Below are 14,605 nucleotides of genomic sequence, written 5' to 3' on the forward strand. Positions count from 1 at the left end.
GAAACGCAACCAATTTCCACAAACAAACCTCCCACAACGGCAATATGAGAGTGACAATATGATGTCCTTTTTGTGACAATGAATCAGGGATAAAGGTTGGTCAGGGAATTAGGAATAACTCTCCTCCTTTTCTTTGAAACAGTGCTGTGGACCCACCTGAGGAGGTGGACAGGATCTCAGTTCAACACTTCAACTAAAAGACAACACTTCTAACAGTGCAGCCCTCTCTCAGTTCTACACACAGGAGTGTCAGCTGCAGTTTTTGTACTCAAGTCCTGAAGGGATTTTGAAATTCGAGCTTTGTGACTCAGAAGTGAAAGTGTTACCAATTGAGCTACAGCGGACACAATTGGTTATGTTTATTAATATATTTTGACGCTCTTTATCAACCTGCTTATTCAAGCTAGAATATCTCCCCTAAACCTTTGAGAGGAGCTGATCAGGCCAAAAGTTTATATGATTCAATATGGCAATGAAAGTAGTAACTGCATAGGAATATTTCTTATACCATTGTAGAAGAGTTCAGTTACTTACGTTTGTAATGATTTCATTGGCATAGATTTAGAGGATAGTTATGTACGTTTTGGCAACAGTGCATCTTAACAATATTGTAAAGTGGTTTACTTTTGTTATTAATAGTTTGCCTTGGTTTTCAGCCAATGGAAACTAAAGCTGTGTGCTTTTATGTTTATTAACGAGTAGAATAACTTTTCTCACTGGTATCTAAATGTTAAGGTAGAACATTGGTTTGATTTTCCAATGTGGTGATAACAATTATGGGGAGAGTTTCTGTTCCTAGACACCTTTCTTGTGAAATGCTTAACATACTAAATAAGGCAGTCAATGTGGCTATGGTGGCTCAGTGGTTAGCACTGCTACCTCATGGACATGAGGACCTGAGTTCAATTCCAACCTCTGTGTGGAGTTTGCACATTCTCTGCATATCTGTGTGGGTTTCCTCCCATAGTCCAAAGATATGCAGGTTAGGTGTATTGGCCGTACTAACCAGCCCAATGTGGTCAGGAATGTTCAAGCTAGATGGGTTAGCCATGGGAAATGCAGGGTTATAGGGATATTGTAGGGGTTGAGCCTGGGTCAGCGTGGACTCAATGGGCTTCCAGACTATAGGAATTCTATGAACTGGCACACAAATGGTGTTTTTGCATAAAAGGAAATTTGGCAAAACTCTCACTAGAAAGAGATTCTGTCTTTGTCAGTGAAAATATCAGTGATGCACTACAGCGCTAAGGGAATCTCATGTTGAACAAGAGGTTTTCTTGATTACAGAAGTTGATAGAATTGATATATTTCGACTGACTGGATCAGTTGATTGACGTCCTTATTGGTTCTAGGTCCATAGGTGAATTTTTGTGTTAACCTTTTGGAGGATTTTTGCATCCATGTGACCTAAATTTAAGATGTAGTATATCTTGACATAGAGCTTGCAGAATTATTAGTTCTTTGCTTCTGAAGAGTGTATTCTCAGAGAGGCCCAGCATATCTCTGAATGACTACCGGGATTATACAAGCTGGGCAAGCTGTTGGGGGTGTTCAGGTCACCCATTGATGATCTTTTTGAGCTGTTGCATTTGGCCACCACCTGACATAGCTTGCTGGTTCTTTTCTGCTTGGCTTCCAAAATATCTGGGATCAATGTTAGGGCTGTATCCCATTTCAGATTCAGTAATAACCACTTACAGACCCCAAAAACCTTTGTTTGGTGCGACAGTGTCCAGTTCTAGTTTGGGCTTTTGCTGAACCTGAAAGCTGCACTTACAAGTATGTTTGATACTCAGCTAGGCATCAATGTTCAGATGTAACAATGTAGATCTTTAAAGTTGCCAACAGCATTAAACCTGACCGGTAGAGGTTAGTCGGGTGGTGGATTAACTCGATACTGCAATCTGGAATCTTTGAAAGAACTGTCAGATTTGACCTCATGGGTCATGGTAACATGAGGATTTGTGGCAAACCAATAATAGGTGTTTCATCCATTTCAGTTATGTAAAAGGATTTAGATCTCCAACCCAGTGTTCATATTGTGGCATTTAAGATAGAAAATGCCAATGCACGGTATGTTGGACCTGGTGTGTGGAGTGCACAACAGTGTGACATTTGACTGAGTACATCTCATGTAAGCTACATAAATAGTTGTTACTTGTACTTTCAACTGTGTCAATTGTGGAAAGTCATTCCTTTGGTATATGTCACTTGGATGGAAGTGAAAGCTTAAGCTTTTCTGAAGGTATCCATGTGCTCTGTCAGATTTACCACATGTACTGTCTGACAGGGGTCTGTCAGCCATAATGTTGCAGTTATCTCTTGGACTTTGTTGAAATGCTTGTGTGCCATGGACTAAATTTCAGAAACTTTCATCATTGTTCCTTGGTTGGCTCTTCTTTACATGCTACAATGAAACATTGTGTTGCAATTTGGGTTTCTCTAGACAATTAGATTTTTCACACATTTTAGCAAAATTTCCTTTTGTCAAGTGTAGCTTGCGTTTGGCATGTAATGCTGGGCACTATTTTGGTCAGTGAGATAATCCACTCTTCGTACAAGATTTGGATGTGCTAAAGAATCCATTGACAATTGCAATAGTTGTTCTGGAATCAAACAATTGCAGATGCTGCTGGCCTATTACAATTGTTTAGAACTTCCCATCCTTCTTTTTGTAAAATGCTGATGGTTATATCCTTTGCGTCTGTCCAGTAGTGCTAACCTGAAGGATTTAATGGGCATTGAGGCAGAGGACAATTCCAAACACTTCTCAGCCGAGCTAGCTTCAGTGAAATCATGTCTGTACCTTTGTATTGATACCTGTCTACAAATTGGTTCATTGATTTACCTGGCTATTGTTCATATGACATGATTGGAAGACTGTGTATCCTGAAATATACTCAAACTTTAAATTATTCTTCTCAAATTTGAAAAAAAAATGTAAAGGCCTTTGCCATCTTCATCAAAATACCAAAAGATTTTGTTCTTCTTGTTTCAGAGCCCAAAACAAGATGATGTTTGCTTGCCTGTTGTTCTTGTAAGCTGTCTGTTGATTCATAAAGATTGATTATTTCTTTAAATAACTAAAGCTTTTACAAAATGTCAATAGCTTGTTAGTCCATTGTGCAATGTTTGCTTTCTGTCTTTCTTCTATACCCTTACGCTCTTGTAAGTATCAGGATTAAGAACCATATTGCAGCATTGTGCCTTACTTTTGTTTTCTCATTGTCTTCTCATCATTTTATAATCGTAGCTTTAAAAGTTACAGGTTCCTGACTGTAGATGACATTCAAACCATAAATTAGTGATGATGTTGGAGGGGCTGTTCTTATTTTTAATGCCATTTTGGAAAAGGAAATAGCAGATTTGAACAGCATCAAGAAACTTGTACAACATTTTTACGTAGAAAAATAGGTTTCTGTTTTTATTTTCATTAATTTGTTTCAGGATCACATTCTTAGAACAGAGCTAAACTTCAACACTGATATTTTTTCAAATTCAGAGTTTACAGAACCTCTCATAAACTACATTGCTGTTAAGAGAGTTACAGAGTACTCCTTGTCTTTCAGTAGAGATCTGTCACCTTATCTTTAGATTTACTTGTAGCACTTTGGTCTTGATTATAGTGGGACTTCAGATCTGTACTCAAATAAACTGTAGGAGTATTGACTGGAAAATAACTTTCCACAACTGTCACGCTGCTATCACGTTTTCAGCATTTGTTGACTTCCACGAACCAGCTTTTATAGCTGCCACCAGATCTGCTTTGTGGTTTGTCCATACAACACATACCACAGCGAGGCAGATGTCATGAAGTTGATTTACAGCACTGACTGTCTGCACAGCTAAAACATTACAAGCTGACACACAGCATGGGTTCTGTGGTTTACTAATGTTACTGTACATCACATACACATTGCTGACTAAAGACACTACGCTGATTGCATGCCACACACAAAGGACTGAATGCAAGGCAAGGGCTTTTATACCAGAATGTCAGAATTTGTGACATTTTGTAACTGCCTTGATATGTTCTGAAACCCTTCAGTTATAATACAACAATCACTAACATTGAATATGCCATGAATCAGCATTATCAGGCGGTATAATGGAATCTAATTATTTCCTTCATTCTATTCCAAAGCACTTCCTTATAAATCTGAGAGTAGTAAACTGTTGCACTTTCATTGATGCAATTATTAATACATTTCTGTCATCAAAATGTAAGAAAATGTAATAAGAATGTGCAATTTTCCAGCCTCTGGATAAACTGATTTGAAATCAATGAAAAAGCAATTTTTTAAAAAATTTACTGAACCATTTAATAATTTCATTAGTAAAGGCTAGTCAGTTTATTAGTAAATTAAATATGTTTTAAAATGAGAAAGCTTTTAAAACATGCTTGCATGTACAAATACCCAAGAAAATGAATTAATTTAGTAGATCCCTCCCAAAACCAATGCAATCACTGAATTCCTTCAGATTCAGACAGTAAGTGTGGGCAAGGCCTGTTTGCGGTGAATTGAACCTTGAAGAAATATAAAACATTGCATTAATTATGAACCCATGATTTTGGATGTACTTTGCTTGCAATTAAAATTCCCCAAACGTCTCAGCTGGTTCAGCCCAGACTGCACTGATGTAAGTGACGTATACAAGAGGTATCCTCAGCCCAGGAAGTTTAAAAGGTTTCCAAACCATCTGGGAGACTTTGAAAATTTTCTTGGCACCAGTAACTGCACATGGTGGAAAGCAGAAGCGGTGCAAGTCTTGCTGAATGAGGTGTTCTTTCACTGCTCTCCTCCAGTTTGGGTTACTTCACATGATTTAGGCAACAAATGTAATTTCAAAGTGAAGCAGAAGGCACTACACAAACAAAGGTGTTGCATTAGTGACCTTTAAAATGTGTCTAACTTTGCGCCAACTGTTCAAACAGTCCCACTCCCAACAAAAAAAAATTAACATCATTTAAATTCTTCACAGAGAAAATAATTAAGCAGGCTGTTTTCTAATTCTCTCAATGTGTGGTTTGGGTAAGATGTAACAAAACTAATTAGGAGGTTAGCCTATGGCTTTCAGCCTAATCTGTGATGGATAAATCTCAGGATTGTCTAAACCCTGAGGAGACAGAGAACTAAACTAACTTCTTTCCAAAACTGTTCCCCCTGTAGTGAACCCAAGGGAATTATAGCACCTTCTTTGCATTAATGCACATTGTTAGATTTTGCAAAGTGTTTATTGTTCCAACATTGTGGCATTAATTAGTAGTTAAACAACTGATGTTTAATTACTTGTAATAATTTATAAGTGTTCTGAATGCATGAATCTCAATAATTTAGGCAGTTATTGTGGTTCGGGATTTTCCAACCATCTCTTTTTGGAAAGCATGTGGAAGAATGGGTGGCAATCGAGTCATGCATTTTAAAGCAAACTGGAGAATTTATTGGGTCAGGATCTTAGCTTAATCATCGGGTCATATGTCCAGAATAGGCCATTCAGTCTATCAAGTCTGTGCTGCCAAAAATTATACAACCACCTACACTAATCCCACCTTCTTGCACTAGGCACATAGCTCTGAATGTTGTGATACTTCACATAGTTGCCCAAGTACATTTCAGAGGGTGTGAGTTTTCCCGCCTCAGATTTCCTCCCAGGCAATGCATCTCACATCAACACCCTGTAAACCTTCTGCCTTCCACTTTGAAGTTACGTCACCTTGAAATTGACCTTCCAACTAAGGGAAACAGCTGTGTCTATCCAGTGTCCATGCTGCTCATAATCTCTCAGGTACCACCCCCCGCCCCACCCCGTCAACCTTCCCAACTCCAAAGAAAAGAGCCCAAGCTTACCCATCCTCTCTTCATAGCTGAAATGCTCGATCCCAGGCAACATCTTGGTGAATCTCCTTTGCATCCACTCTAGTGCAATCATATCCTTCCTATAGTGTGGTGACCAGAACTGCACACAGCACTCCAGCTCTGGCCTAAGCAAAATTCCAGCTCCAATACAATCTCCCTGCTCTTATAATCTGTGCTTGACTGCTAAAGGCAAGAATCCCCTCGACCTACTTAACTACTCTATCAATCTGGCCTGCACCTTTAGGGATCTGTGGACAAGAATCCCAAGATTCCTCTGTTCCTCTGAGCTTCCTAGTGGCTTTGCCAAGCACTGAGTACTCCCTTGTCTTGTTCCTTCTTCCAAAGTCCACTAGCTCACGTTTGTCAGTGTTAAATTCCATCTGTCACTGATCTGCCCAGGGATCTTAGATTTGAATAGGATGGCAAAATTGCAACCATCAGAAGAGATTAAATCAACAGTGATGTAACAGATTGTAAAACGGGGCCAGAGACAATGAGAGTAGTTGAAGCAAATCCAACTATTGAGTTCTAAGCCAATGCTGCTTTTATTCCAGGCCCAGTTTTATTCCTCCTAGAAGTCAATGATTCTCCACTGAAGTCAATTGATGAATTAGGCACTGCCTTGGCACTTGATCCCAGGGGTTTCCAACCTGGAGGCTTTGATGACTTTCACCTTTGCACGTCTAGCTTGCATTTGGGGGAAGAATGAGACTGGGAATAAATGCAGTTTCCTTCCAAGTATTGCCATTCACTCCAAACAAGAAAAAAAGCAAAGGAGAGGCTAGAACAACACAGGTTGTTTTCTTTGGAGCAGTGGAGGCTGAGGGGAGACTTGATAGAGTGCTATAAAATTATGAGATGCATAGGTACTGTTGATGGTCAGAATCTTTCTCCCAGAGTTAAAATGTCTAATACTAGGAGGCGTGCATTTAAGGTGAGAGGGGGAAAGTGCAAAGTAGATATGAAGGATGAATTTTTTTTAATACAGAGAGTGGTAGGAGTGTGGAATGCGCTGCCGGGGTAGTGATGGAGAGAGATATGTCAGGGGCATTTAAGGTACTTTAGATAAGCACATGAATATGCAGGGAATGGATGGATATGCACCAAGGGCAGGCAGGCAGAAGAATTTAGTTTCATTTGGCTTTATGTTCAGCACAACATTGTGGTCTGAAGTGCCTGTTCCTGTGCTGTACTGTTCTATGATCAAGTTCTAAATGGTCTTCACATTTTCAAGCTCAATATCGGCCATCCTCCCGAACAGAAACCTTGATTCATTCAGTAGACTGAAGTTCAAATCAAGGGACAGTTGTTGCTGTTCAGCGGGGTCGAGATTACTTCTGTAGTGTGTGAAATGTCTCATTGCTCACCAAAATAAACACACATGAAATTTAGCATGAGTAGGACATTCCTGATGTCTGCCCCTGCCATTCAACAAGATCATGGCTAATATGCCCTAAGACTCAATTCTGCTTTCATCTCAGCTCCACACAATCATCAACTCCTGATATTTCAAACATCTGTCTGTCTCGCCTTGAAATATTTTCAGTGATCTAGCCTCCACACATTCTCAGGTAGAGAAATCCAGACATCTGGTACTGTCTGAATCTCATTTGAACTGCCTCCAAAGCCAGTATATCCTTAACTTTGAGATGTCTTATTAATCCTATCTCATTATACTTTGCTAGGTTTAAAATAGCCTTTTGTAGGTAGATTGTAAGTTGCGCAATGTATTGCTTTAAGAAACAATACCTGATGTACAAGTTTATCTTCCATGTTACTCTTGCCTATCTAGTTTGTCTGGTCAATATGCAGATTAAAGTTACGCCGTAACATTTTCATGCCCTCCTTACAAGTCTCCATTTCCTGTCTGCCTGTTCTTCTGAAACAATTAACACTCATAAATACTGAATTCATAGTGCTGGTCATCCTGCAATCACTTTTCTCTAACAGGTACCAAGTTATATTAATGTGTTTGAATTTGTGCTTTCATATGTTACAATTTCTGCTGGCATCCAGAAAAAAAGTCTTATGCTTTTCTAAAATAATTATTTCTTGCACGGGTTCTAATCTCTGCTGCCCTGCTCTGCATACATTTTCTACACCTAACTATCACAATTCAATCATTTACTACTTGACTACCTCACACCACAGCTCTCTTGTTTCTTTTTTACTTTTAAAACTACCTATCCATTGAACCCTGCCCCTTCCCACTCATTCATTTAAAATCCTATCTATAACCCAAGTTATCTGATTCACCAGGTCACTTGTCCCAGTGTAATTCAACCTATACCTGTCCCAATAGAACCGCTCTCTCTCCCCTTAGTACTAGAGCCACTGCCCCATAAATCTGAATCCATTCCTCCAATACCAATCTGTGAGCCACACATTCATCTCTCCAATTCTATTTACCTTTTACCAATTTACAAGTGGCTCAGGTAATCACTTGGAGGTTATTACGTTTATACTTCTGCTTTATAATCTTGCCCCAGGCTGCGAATATTCCTTCAGTAAAATTCCTTTCATAGTCTCACCATTGTTGGTGCATGCATGGATCTTTCACCACTACTCCAGCCCAGAGGAGGTCCATAGTACACATGGCTACGTAAGCCTTCAGAACTCTTTGGTCTTTGCTACAGAGAACAATCCCTAATCTGCTAACTGGCTACCCTCTTTTACTACTACCTTTCTCTTTGGTTCCACCACTTGATTGACACTCTGGGCCACAGTCCTGCGATCACTTCACTTACCTTCCCTACATTCTATGCCCTTGTCCACACTGGAGGAGCAAGAAATTTGTAGCTATCGGACAATGGCACTGACTGAGGCTTCTCGCATGCTCAATCCTAGGTCCCCCTATCTGCCTGGCTCACAGGAGCACCCACTGTCTCTGCCAACACACCAGATTTCGTGTGATTAATCTAACGCTGCCTGCTGAAATAGCAGGTAACTCTTCCCTCCCTGAGATGCCACAGGGAGCACAACTCAGACTCAAGCTCGTCATCCCATAGTCAAACTTCCTTGAGCAGTGAACTACACATGGATACACTCACTATGGATATTGCTGATATCTACCAGCTGTTGCATTCTACAGCTGCAATATTTGCTTACCCAGCCATCCATTTAATTTAATTCTATTTAATTCAGCCATTAAATTCCATTTGGAAGTTAGCTATGTTAAAAGTTAATTCTTAACTTTACTCTCCAGCTGATTGAAATCGCATCATACCCTTCAGCTCTGATAGATATAGGTTTAAAGGACTTTCTTCCTTTTTCTTTACGCCTAACCTGACACACCCTTTCTCACGCTGGCCTGCTATCCTTGTGAGATTATTTGTGTGCCTGTGCAAACTTCTTGCTCGTTGAACAAGTTCAGAGTTACCCACTGGAGAATAGTTGACAGCTCCTATTTCTTCACCAGGGCAGGCATTAATCTTGTTACAAGTTTGTGCTTTTGGTTTATTTGATGTTCGCTGTATATTGCTATGTCAACCATGCTTATTCAGCCGGGAAATGCTTAACGTGCTAGAGAGAGCATTTGTTTCACAATTGAATCGCAGTTATACATAAACAATAAAGGATTGCTTGCAAGAACTCTATTTAATCAACAAGGCAGGAACTACTTTCTGAGCAATAGGGCAACACTGCTATTTGCTCTATATCCTAGATTTCTTATTGTACAACTGTATGGATAGCCTTTATAAGGTTCTGATTCTTTAACTTTGCTTGATGTATATTTGTTAGTCAGAGTAAAGATGAAATAATAATCAGAGCGTTTATCTGTCATTCTAGGTTATGTTAATTCCATCTTCAAAACCTCTCTCTAGACTCGTGAAGAGACATTGGTAAACTGCATATTTTCTACTTTAATTGCTTTGTTTTATTACAAGTTTCCTTAGATTTCTGGAGAAGGTGAGAATCTGAAGCTAATTTGTGCCCTAGCTAAATAAAAGGATCCCATTTAGAATTAGAAATTGATCAAAGAAAGTAAATCTCTCCTGTGTAATTACTATTGCATTAAACCTGTTTCAGGATTCCTCTAAATAATTTGTTCAACTCAAACAAGAACAGTTAGCCAGTGGCAAATAGGTAAATTAAATTTACAATGCAGAAGGCAGTAATGAAGATCAAGAGTCAGGTTGTATAATCTACAAGATAGAGTAATTTATATGAAGAAAATGCAGTTGTTTTTATCCCTCAGGAGAGCAATCTCCCACAGAATGTGTTTGGTAGCACTGCAGAAATCCAGATTAAACACCCACGCACTAACAGCCCTGCTTTATAGAAAGACATCAATGGATAGGGAGCTGTGTAATTGCCTCTTCAGCTGTGTTCTCCCCGTCACCCCCATTTAAACCATTCTCTAGCTGACTCTCATATCAGCTTCAAAGTTAATCAATTAAATTAAATTTTTGTTGACTATTGGAAGTTTGGAATGTCTAGATATTCCTATGTTTGTTTATGCGTGTGAGAAAATGCATTCTGTTCAATGTCTCTAGGTGTCATTTGTAAATGTCTACATGCACATATAGCAAGTCAATGTTTGAAAGCTGTTTCCATGCAGAATAGTGTATAATGTGAGCAAGTACAGATTGTTTCATCTAGCAACAATATGCCTTGGGAAATGCAAGATGGGCCAACTCCTGATCTGAAACCCAAACCCTTCTGCAGAGCCCAGTCTCATTGTATTTTGGGTGTGGAAGGGACAGGTTGTAAGAAACAAAGCAGTATGGGTCTGGAGGCAGGCTGGATGCAAGTTTTCAGAGACACCAGCCCAGCTCCCAATGCTGTTCTAAATGCCCCCACTCTTCAAGCCCTAATCCACCCTCCCATGCCCTCTCCACATTCTGCTGTAACCCCAATACCCTCTTTTGTTCTCTATGTTCTCAGGCTCGCATGCTTTCTAAAACCTCCATTCTCCACCCCTTTCCCATGTATCCTCTGCAACCACTCACCCACTTACCCCTCCCCCATTTAGCATGATGGGCAGACCACAGTGCTTACTGGGGAAAAATACTTCACACGATCTAATAGAAATATAGTAGAAAAGTAGAATTATAATTCAAATATATGTCCTCCTGAAATATCTGTCTTCCAAAGGTCTTTAAAAAAACTATATTATCTCATGTGGTCAATCTGTTGTATAAACACACAAATATCTATTCAGTAACCTGATCGAAGATAGATAATATTTCAATATCCTTTCAAAATTGTCACTGAAGTTGTGAGCACTCCCTTTAAGATAAGTGGAACTTGAACTTTTGCAACGTAATCAAGCATTCATAATAGTTCTAGCTATCTAAGTAAACTATTGGAAGTGTAAACTTATAAGTCTGCTAAACTTATAAACACATCTATTCTTCTCGAAGTTACAGTCAGTGTCCGTTCCATTTTGAAGCAGTCAATCAATGGAGTGGACCAGATTTTTTAACCATACAGCAGCGTGGCAATTCTTTTCAAAAGTAAATTCCTTTGACGTTTAACTCACACTCCAAAGTGTGACAGAAGAGTTTTCCAACATATCTTCTACAGTTTTGAGTGTCACTTTACCCAATGGAAAAAAAACATTCCAATGAAGCTGAATATCTCAAACAGTGGAGATTTCAATTGACTTCTACATAACTCACCCTTTGAATCGCAGTAGCTTAAATCAAACTGCATCACAAGACAGCATCCAAAGGTGACATTTGAAGTTGTCTAAACATTTACATGTCAAAACAAGTGTATGACTTACACTTGACTGTCAGAATTTCCATGACATTCCAGCAGGCTTCACCCAATGGTTGCAACCTGTTCAATACACTTGACAGATGTCAGCACAGTTCATGATCCCCTATAGGGGTCACAGTGGTAACCCCAAACTCCGAAGTGGTATATGTGGGATCATGATCCAAGGCATTTCTGATTCTTGGGGAAGACATTCAAAAGTAAACCAAAGTCAGGAGGACACTGCAAAACAGTGATTTCAAAAACTCCTTTTTATCATTTCTGACTCCATTTCCACCATCAACACCAAATGAAAATCCCAGCCCAGAATGATAGCACAAGGGTGCAGAAATCTGGGTGTAAATCCGACTTGACTTTTCAATGCCGTACTGAGGGAGTGCTACACTTCCAAATGTGCCATTTTTCAGATGAACCAATAGGGTAGCTGTCCTCTAAGATGCGAATAAGAGAGCCCAAGTAAATATTTACTTTCTTTCTGTGTCCTAGAAAAGATTTGTTCCTCGACAAACAGCCAAACTGATGCTCTGACCATTTATTTCTTTGTCGTACGTTGGAACTTGCAGTGTACAAATTGGTTATCATGATTCTGACAGTACCATGGTGACTACTGTTGTGAACTGAATCATTGGCATCAACATGTAATGTGAGCTACCTGAGAGATTTGCTGTCACCATCCTCTTTCCTGGTAAGTTCAATGGGACCTCTTTGGTCACTTGGTAACCTCACAGAAAAATGCTCCTGTCTTAAATGAATTTATTGCACAATGGCTACTATATACAAATAACATAGACGTTAAAGATGATTGTTACAGAGACAGTGAGGAGACCTGAACGCTAGACCTTAACCCTTTGCAATCATAAGCCTTTCTTCTCCCAGCCCGTATGACATTGCTTTCGTGGCTGGTGTTTGAAGCTCTCCTCAATGCTAGATCCTTGTACTCTTACAGTTCAAATGTTCTCAATCAGTTTGTAAGTACTTTAGCTTATCATCAGAAGTGTAATATTTATCAAATACTACTCCGCTGTGCAATACACCTCTGACTTTCATGAAACTCAGGCCTTTATTGACAGTCTTTCAGTGAGCATTTCACTTCAGTGGGACGAAGGAAAGAAGTGTGCAGGATAGCACACATTCTGTTCAAATCACTTGGCTACGTTCCGGTTAGACTATTCCAGAATCTTTGACTGGGCAGAGACCAACGGTGCTATGGCAAGGCTGCCAATGCACTAAATATCTCCATGTGTACCTCCACCAGCTTTCTCCTATACGCTTCCCCCACTGATACTGCCATCTGATTCAGCCTCAGCAGCACTGTCTGGGAATCTGCTCTTCAGTCTATCCTTCCTTCCTGGCCTGACTACAGTCTACCTGAACCCAATGACTCTCATATGCTGATTAATTCTGCATCTTACCCTTTCAGATAGCCTTTCCAAAACTACTGTTTAATGCTTCCATTTTAAACACCCAAAAACAAACATGAGCCCAGACAACGGCAAAAGTAAACATCAATAAAAATATCATTATAATATTAGAAGTAAGCAATTATTAAGATCGGTATATTGTAGGTTAATGCAATAATAATATCATGCAAATAAAAAAAAGTCTTTGTTTTAAAGCACTTTGTAAAGATTTAATGTTTCAACTCAAGTTTCAAATTCACCATATTTTGTAATGGAAGGTTTAATGAAGCAATTCTCTCATCCTCATTAATACGGCCATCTACCTAATATCCCCTTCCCCGTACACACTTAAACACACACACACACACACACACACACACACACACACACACACACACACACACACACACACACACACACCTTTATTTCCAAATCCATCCCCCTTCCACTACCTCAACCAGCTGACCCTCTTCTCAAATCCCATCCTTTCTATTTTTTCAGCAACCATTCTCCCATTTCCCACTTTTGAGCTAATTGTTGGTGCCCGTGAAACATTGTCACCAGTCCAGGGTGAGGACTCCATTGACAAGTCAAAAGCCTGTCTGCGTTGGAGCTACCTCTTGATTTATTTGCATGACATGCTGGCTTTTTCCTACTGCCGGTCAGTGACTGAGTTCCACCTCCCACACATGAACCTGGGCCAGTCAGCGCACAAACATTCCAGGCCCACTCAAACCCACTACAGGTACTGTTTTCCGAAATAAGATATCGCTTTGGGCTATTCGGTGAAATGCATCTAAGAGACCCAGTTGTGTCCTACCAGAGCCTCCAGGTTGGGAATTCTCCACAGTCACCATTTCTGTTTGAAGGAGGGATACTCACAGCTACAAATGTGATCTTTGTGCAATCACAGTTTGGGAAGCTTTGCTCTCAAAGGTAACTGAGCTGCTGGCCACCAGAATTAGATCAAGTTAGAACACAGTGTGGAGCTGGATGAACACAGCAGGCCAGGCAGCATCAGAGGAGCAGGAAAGTCAACGTTTTGGGTCAGGGCCCTTCTGCAGAATTTTCCTGCTTCTCTGATGCAGCTTGGCCTGCTGTGTCCCTCCAGCTCCACACTGCGTTCTGTCTGACTCCAGCATCTGCAGTTCTTGCTATCTCTTAGATCGAGTTATGTCTTTTCATCTGATGTCAGTTGGCTACCACTGACTAGCCCACTAGTACATTCTGGGCAAGTGAGAGCAAAATTAAAGAAGGAAATAATTGATATGAAAGAAGTTGAACAGAATGGGAAACAAGAGACTCATGGCCACTTTTGCAGCTTGAACTTCTGCCAGTTAGCAGCATGAGGATGAGGCAGAGTTTGAGAATGTAAGAGAAGACCACACATCATCTTCAATATTCTCAGCAATACAGGAGGCAACGACCTCCATAACGGCCTTCTTCAAATGGCTCAGGAGATGCAGGATAATAAAATGTGAGGCTGGATGAACACAGCAGGTCAAGCAGCATCTCAGGAGCACAAAAGCTGACGTTTCGGGCCTAGACCCTTCATCAGAGAGGGGGATGGGGAGAGGGTTCTAGAATAAATAGGGAGAGAGGGGGAGGCGGACCGAAGATGGA

The 14,605-nt window shown here is 40.1% G+C and overlaps 1 protein-coding gene across 14 annotated transcripts in view; it reads left to right on the forward strand.

Annotated features, from left to right (window-relative positions):
- syt12 (synaptotagmin XII) overlaps window positions 1-14,605 on the forward strand; it is a 218,333-nt gene that overhangs the window by 115,270 nt on the left and 88,458 nt on the right. The window contains exon 1 of one of the 14 annotated variants that reach the window (XM_059651900.1): window positions 9,680-9,700. The exons of the other annotated variants lie outside the window; for them this stretch is intronic. The gene's annotated coding sequence lies outside the window, so the exon portion shown is untranslated. Of the gene's footprint in view, window positions 1-9,679; window positions 9,701-14,605 lie in introns of those variants that run through there. 14 annotated transcript variants of the gene reach the window in all.

Source organism: Stegostoma tigrinum, chromosome 17 (assembly GCF_030684315.1).
Source record: "Stegostoma tigrinum isolate sSteTig4 chromosome 17, sSteTig4.hap1, whole genome shotgun sequence".
NCBI classification, from domain to species: domain Eukaryota; kingdom Metazoa; phylum Chordata; class Chondrichthyes; order Orectolobiformes; family Stegostomatidae; genus Stegostoma; species Stegostoma tigrinum.